Source organism: Chlorocebus sabaeus, chromosome 14 (assembly GCF_047675955.1).
Source record: "Chlorocebus sabaeus isolate Y175 chromosome 14, mChlSab1.0.hap1, whole genome shotgun sequence".
Lineage (NCBI taxonomy): Eukaryota > Metazoa > Chordata > Mammalia > Primates > Cercopithecidae > Chlorocebus > Chlorocebus sabaeus.
Window position 1 is genome coordinate 91,542,062 of NC_132917.1, and position 6,748 is coordinate 91,548,809.

Below are 6,748 nucleotides of genomic sequence, written 5' to 3' on the forward strand. Positions count from 1 at the left end.
CAGGTATTATCTCAACTGCGTAAGACAGACACTCCCAGACCAGCCGTCTACAGACTGCCCCCCAGGAATGCATTCCTTCCCCAGGGTTATTCCTTGCTGGGAAAAGAATTCAGCAATATCTCTCCTACTTGCACATCCATTTATAGGCTTTCTGCAAGAAGAAAAATATGGCTCTATTCTGCCCCACCCCACAGGCAGTCAGACCTTATGGTTATCTTACCTTATTCCCTGAAAATAGGTGTTTTTCTGTTCTTTTTTAAGGTGCACTGATTTCATATTGTTCAAACACACATGTTTTACAATCAATTTGTGCAATAGTGGTCCTGAGGTGACGTACATTCTCAGTTTATGAAGATAATGTGATTAAGAGGTTAAAGACAGGCATAAGAAATTATTAAAGTATTAATTTTGGGAATTGATGAATGTCCATGAAATCTTCACAATTTATGTTCTTCTGCCACGGTTCCAGCCAGTCCCTCTGTTTGGGGTCCTTGACTTCCCGCAACAATATTTCTTCTCTAAAATACTATGTCAGTAAAAAACTTTTTAAATTCTAAGATTTTGAGAAGGAAGTAAAAATCTCATGCAATTCTGCATTTTTCCTGTGGTACATTATATAAACTTTATGTTTTCAACCTGATTTATTTCATTTATTTTCAAAGCCCACTTTTGGAACTGCAAGAACTCCATTCTCAGTCAGCAAAAGGTAACTGAGGGATGCCAAACTATTTTGGTATTATCATCTTATATTTGACATGGATTTTTAAAATCTGTAAGTGGAAAAAATCAAATATTTTATCTAATTATTCTTAGCCATATTCCCCTGAGGACAGCTGATATACAACACTTTCTCCATCATAATACTAGGGAGGGCAGGTTCCTGTGAGTGGTAAAGGAGAAGGAAAGTTTGGAAAGTGGGAAGACAGCAATTTCCCAACATGACCAAGTGTGCCATATACAAAACTATTCCCAAACCAGTCATTTCTAACATGTGTTTCAATTGAGTTACCACTAACCTGCATCCATGATCTGATTGTTCTGCCAAGTAAATGGGCTCAAAAAATGTGGGCAAGAGAGGGAGGGTGAAGAGAGCTTTCATTCACTCTTCCTTCATCAGAGCTGGTTGTTCCCAGAGCATGTGGCCACCAGTGACAGCTGATGGGGCCTTAACATATGGGACTGAGGTGCAGCTGAGGCTCTCATGGGCCAGAGTCCTCAGCAGCAAACTGCCCGGAATTCTCCAAGAACCTCCTCTTCTGCAGACCCAGAGACCCTACTGACCTGCTCCCCAGACAAGCAGTGCATGTGAGCAGCTGGGACACCCCAGGATGGAGGTTCTTGTTCAGGGTTGTACCACTGTGGGAGGAAACTGCACAACTTGCATACATTAATAAACCCCAACATCCTCAGCCTCCATCCAACTAATTTTCAGTGTGAAATCAGTGCCTGTCTCACTGCCACTGAACCTGTCTGGAACTCCAGAGACCTGGTTGGAAACCAAATAGATCAGGAGCTGTGGAGACTGGTCTGGCTTCTGCAGGTACCAAAAAATAGGGTTTTCCATCACTGTATACAAGGCTCTGACTAGACCTTCAGGAGATGGAGGCTGGCTCTCCAGGGGTGACAAGCAGGGAGAGTAAAGTCTGGGTCATCACAATATCCCCACTGGACCCTGAAATAATATGAAATAAGTGCAAGGTGATATAGACACACCATGATCAGACTTCATGATTTCCCTTATGATTTTTATTTTCAGTTACATAGTTTTTTCCAGTTTTCATTTATATCATGAAAAGTAGACTTTCTAAAATGAATGCACTATTTACTAGTCAGTATGAAACTCTTTATTTTCAACATCTTAACCAGAGCACTGGTCATTGTTCCTTGGAGGAGAATCCTGATTATTCATAAGGCAAGAATAAGATTTCTCATTCCTGGAGCATAGACCATGTCCCTCTAACACATGGTTGAAATAAATGTGGGAAGCTGTGGAGCCCCCAGATCTCAGCTTCCTACCCCATTTTCCCACCTTATTTTAATCCTATCCTTACCAGGGAGCCAGAGCATTAGCAGCCCCAGGAACTGAGCAGGGAACCTCATTGTGAGAAGGTGACCTGAGGAGTCCTGATCAGCCCAGGTAAGGTTAGAACTGAGTTTTTATCTCAGACTCACAAGGGAAGGTACTCCCTAGGGGACAATATGTAAAATCCCTGGTGGGTGCAGTGAGGTGGAAAGAGCTAAGGGAAGGGTGAAAGGGCCTCTCTGGTGAGAAAAGTTCCTTAAATGCCTCCTCTGTTTGGAAGGAAACCAACAGAGATTAAATCTATGCTGCATGAGTAGGATAAATTCCCTGTCCCTTTTGTCTTCTCTCTTAGATTTCTTGTTTCTTAGCACTTCCCACGGCATTTTTCACTTCTGAGTAAGGTTAAGATTCCACAAGTAATTGATAATTCTTCTTTCTTTGTTCGTATGTATTTGAATCCAGAATTAACTTTTTCAATTTTTTTTTTTTCTTGAGATAATACACATACCGAGTAAAGGGCTGAAATGCTAAATATGCAACTAAGTTTTATGTATGTTCTCCATTCCAATGAATCTCTAGAATATTTCAAATTCTCCAGATTTGTCCCTCGTGCACCTTTCCAGGCAACAGCTGCTTCCCCATCTCAATCAAGGTAACCGGAATTCAGATATTCATCACAATTGGTTGGTTTTTCCTGTACTGGAGTTTCATATACATTGAAGGCAACACCTTTTTTTGTCTTTTCCCTGCTTCTTGCTCTTTTCTTTGCTATTTTTGTAATCTTCATTTATTTCTGTGCATTCAACTTATTATCTGCTCTCATTTCCAGTGATTCTGAAAAATTACCTCTTCAATATATAAAGAGCATATCTACAAGAATTCATTTCTCTTTATTTTGTTCATAAAGAAGTGTTTTTACTTTACCCTTATCTTTGAAGCATATTTTCACTGGATAATGAATCCTTGGTTGAGTCCCCTCCACCTAGCATTTAAATACAGATTGCAAATCTCACTGTCTTCTTCCCTCTGTTGGTCCCATGAAGAGTTAACCAAGGTTTTATTACTGTTTCTCTGGTATAATGAACCAGTTTTGTTTTGTTTGTTTGTTTGTTTGTTTTAAACACATTTGAGATTTTCTCTTTGTATATGATTCAGCATTTTAACTATAATCTGTATAGTAATGCATGTCTTGATGTTTATCCTGGATAAGTTCCCATTTTTTTGATCTTATAGACTAATGTGCTTCATTACTCTTGACACATTTGCCAATAGTTATCAGGTCTCTCAGGTGTGCCACCTCCCAGAGACGCTTTCTGTGTGGTTATTCTCTGCATTTCACTCTACTGTGTTGCTGTATATTCTCTACTTATGTTATGTCTTAGGCAATTTCCAGAGCAGCCTCAGGGCCAGACTCTGGAGTGTGGGTGCACTTGTAGTCACAGCAGCTCTGGGCCTGGGCCTGGACTGGTCCACATGGAAGTGGCTCAGGGTCTGAGTTGCCAATACAGGTCGAAGCCCTGCAGCTTGGATCTGGGATGATGCAGAGTTGGAGCTGGGAGGCAGCCCCATCCCAGGCAGCACAACAGAGGCTGCTTCTTGGGAGGATGTGGAGGGAAGTTACTGAAGCATCTTTCTCTCTGTGGTGATTTACATACCCATGGCTGCAGGGTTTTTTAGTGCCAAAAACCACCAGTGCTCACTTTGGAGCAGGCTGCTGTGATCTTCATCAGTGAACACTAAAGGAACTTCATCAGGAAAGTTGTAAAGTGGAGGCTTCCTGAGGGATACTGAGATCCTCAGCTGCAAAGGTTATAGGATCCTCCACAAAACAGGCCATGGGGACAGCAGTGGCCTTCCCTCCTGGCTGATAACAATTGCCTCCTGCTTCTTTGCTCCTAGGTGTTTCAAAACTCTCAGGTTTGCTATCTCCCAGCAATTCTTTCTGTATGGTTATTCTGGGCTTTTTCCCACTATGTTTCTGCACTTCTTTAATTGGACCCTTGAGCTCTCCAAGGGCTATTTTTCTTTTTGAAAAGTTGTCTAATTGCAGATTTTGCTTTTGTTTTTTTGTGTTTGTGTTTTTCTGGGGGTGGGCATGTGAAGGCTGTTTCCTCCTATTCTGTCATCTTGCTAATATCACTCCCCCAGGACATCATTTTGAGGGTACCCTAACACTATCATGGAATAATACTTGAGCATGTGGAGCTGAGAATTAGAGTATTTAGCATGTGGGAGGAATGTGAATCGCTTTGGTCACAAGGTGCACTGATGCCTGTTGTATCCTCCATGATGCCTGTGAGAAGAGCTCCCATTGTACAGTTCCTTTTAACAGCGTGATTTTGATGCTCCTCCTATTAAACCTACTGCCTTACACTTCATTTCTGTTGACTCTTGGTGGGGTTCAGACAGTGGTAGAAGTAACACTATTTGCCTTCTGAGGCTATAAGAGGCCATTTAGTGTACATAACTTCTGTCTACTCCTTTTAGGAAAGTGTTGAGGAAACCAAGTCCTGGTATGAATAGGCAAACAGCCCCAGCTGAGAACCCTATATCCAGCATCAATCACCTTTGCGATGACACCTCCCCACCTACCCTCTGACTACATTCTTTGAAAAGCCTGGCAGAAAACTTGGTGAGCCCAGGCAACATCCAGAACCACAGAGATGATAGAAAGATGATTGCAATTTACATGTGTGATTACATTTCGGAATAGTTTGTATTGTTTCCGTCAATAGTACCCAGAATATCAACTTATAGAAAGAATATGGAAGTAGAAAGTCAACTATTGATAGTCAAATGAATGTGGGTCCATTTTATATTTCTTATAGTTTTTTTGCAACTTGTCTCTGACATAATGGTAAAATAAAAAGTTACAAAGAGGATGTGCAAATTACAAAAGGTTATGGAGAAACAATCAAGGAGACACAATAAATGGAAAGTTACTTCATGTATATGTATTAGAAACCTCAATGTTACAAACATAAATCTCCCCAAATTAATTCAATACAGTGACAATCAAAATCACTGGGAATTTTTTTAAAATTTAAAAGATTTTTCTAATTAGATGGACAAGCAAAGAGGCAAAAAATAGTGATGGTAACCTTACACGAGGAAAACAAGATGGAAGGGTGAACACTTCTCACTATGAAATCCTACACTGAATAACCACACTGTGGTTGGGTGCAGTGATTCATGCCTGTAGCTGCTGCAGTTTGGGAGGCTGAGGTGGGTGGGTAGCTGGAGCTCAGGAGTTTGAGATCAGCCTGGGAAACATGATGAAACCCCACTGCTACAAAATGCATTAAAAAATTAGCAGGGCATGGTCGTGCATGCCTGTGGTCTCAGCTACTTGAGAGGGTGAGGTAAAAGGATCTCTTGAGCTGGGAAACAGAGGTTCCAGTGGGCTGAGATGGCAGCACTGCACTCCAGTTTGGGCAACAAAGAAAGACTTTGTCTCAAAAAATCATGAATTTAAAAATTTAAAAATTGTTGTTTTAGTGAGACAGATAACCCAGTGCAATGAACTAGAGACTCTGAAACCAACTCTGCGCATATACAGTCACCAAATTCACAATGAAGGTCCTACAGCAATTTTCTCAAAGTGCTTGTACTGAAAAAAATATTAGACGGGGTAATTAATTAGTTGTTCTAGTGAAGGATGAGACAAGTAAACCCGTTCAATGAGTTAGTGAATCTGAAACCAATTCTGGATATATATAGTCACTCAATTTACAATGAAAGTCCTACAGCAATTGTCTCAAGGCACTTGTACTGAAAAAAAAATTACACTGGGTAATTAATTAACAACACAAATTTATTTTCTCACAGTTATGGACACTGAGAAATCCAGGGTCAAGGCACTGGCAATCTCGGTGTCTGGTGAGAGATACTTCTGCTCCCAAGATGGCACCTTGTGGCTGAATCATCATGTAGTGAAGGTGGGAGGGCCAAAGGGGTAACTCTATGTGAAACCACTTTTATTAGACATTAATTTTATTCTTGAGTGCAGAGCCCTCACAACCTAATCACCCAAAAGGCCCAACTTCTAATACTGTTGCCCTGAAAACGCACTTTGAATGGGAACTTTGGAGGGGACACAAAAAAATCAGATCATAGCAGTAATTTAGTAGAAAAAAATATGATAACTCAAATATATTGGATCAATTAGATATCCATATTAAATCAAAATAAATCTTAGCCTGTATATTTTACCTATACATGGATACAAATATTAATTCCTAATGAATCATAACCTGAAATGTAAAAGTCAAAAATATGAAGCTTTTTAAAAATAGCATGAAAAGGTATTTCATGAGTATACATGTAAAAACAGATTTCATAAAGAAGATACACAAATCTCTAGGCACAAAAAAAAAATTAATCAACTGGTTCTTCCTTGAAAACTCAAAAAGCCAGAATGGTTTCTTTCCTCCAAATGACTGCATCACCTCTCCACCAAGGGTTCAGAATTGGGCCGGACATGAGATTGCCGAAATGACAGAAATAGGAATAGGAATAAAGTTAATTGAGCTACAGGAGTATTTTGTAACCCAATTCAAGAAAGCTAACAATAATAAAAAATCATTTCAGGAACAGACAAAATAGCCAATAGAGGAAGCACATAACCAGCATGATAGATCTGAAAAACACACTATAGGAATTTCATAATGCAATCACAAGTATTAACAGCACAATAGACCAAATGGGGAAAAGAATTTCAGCACT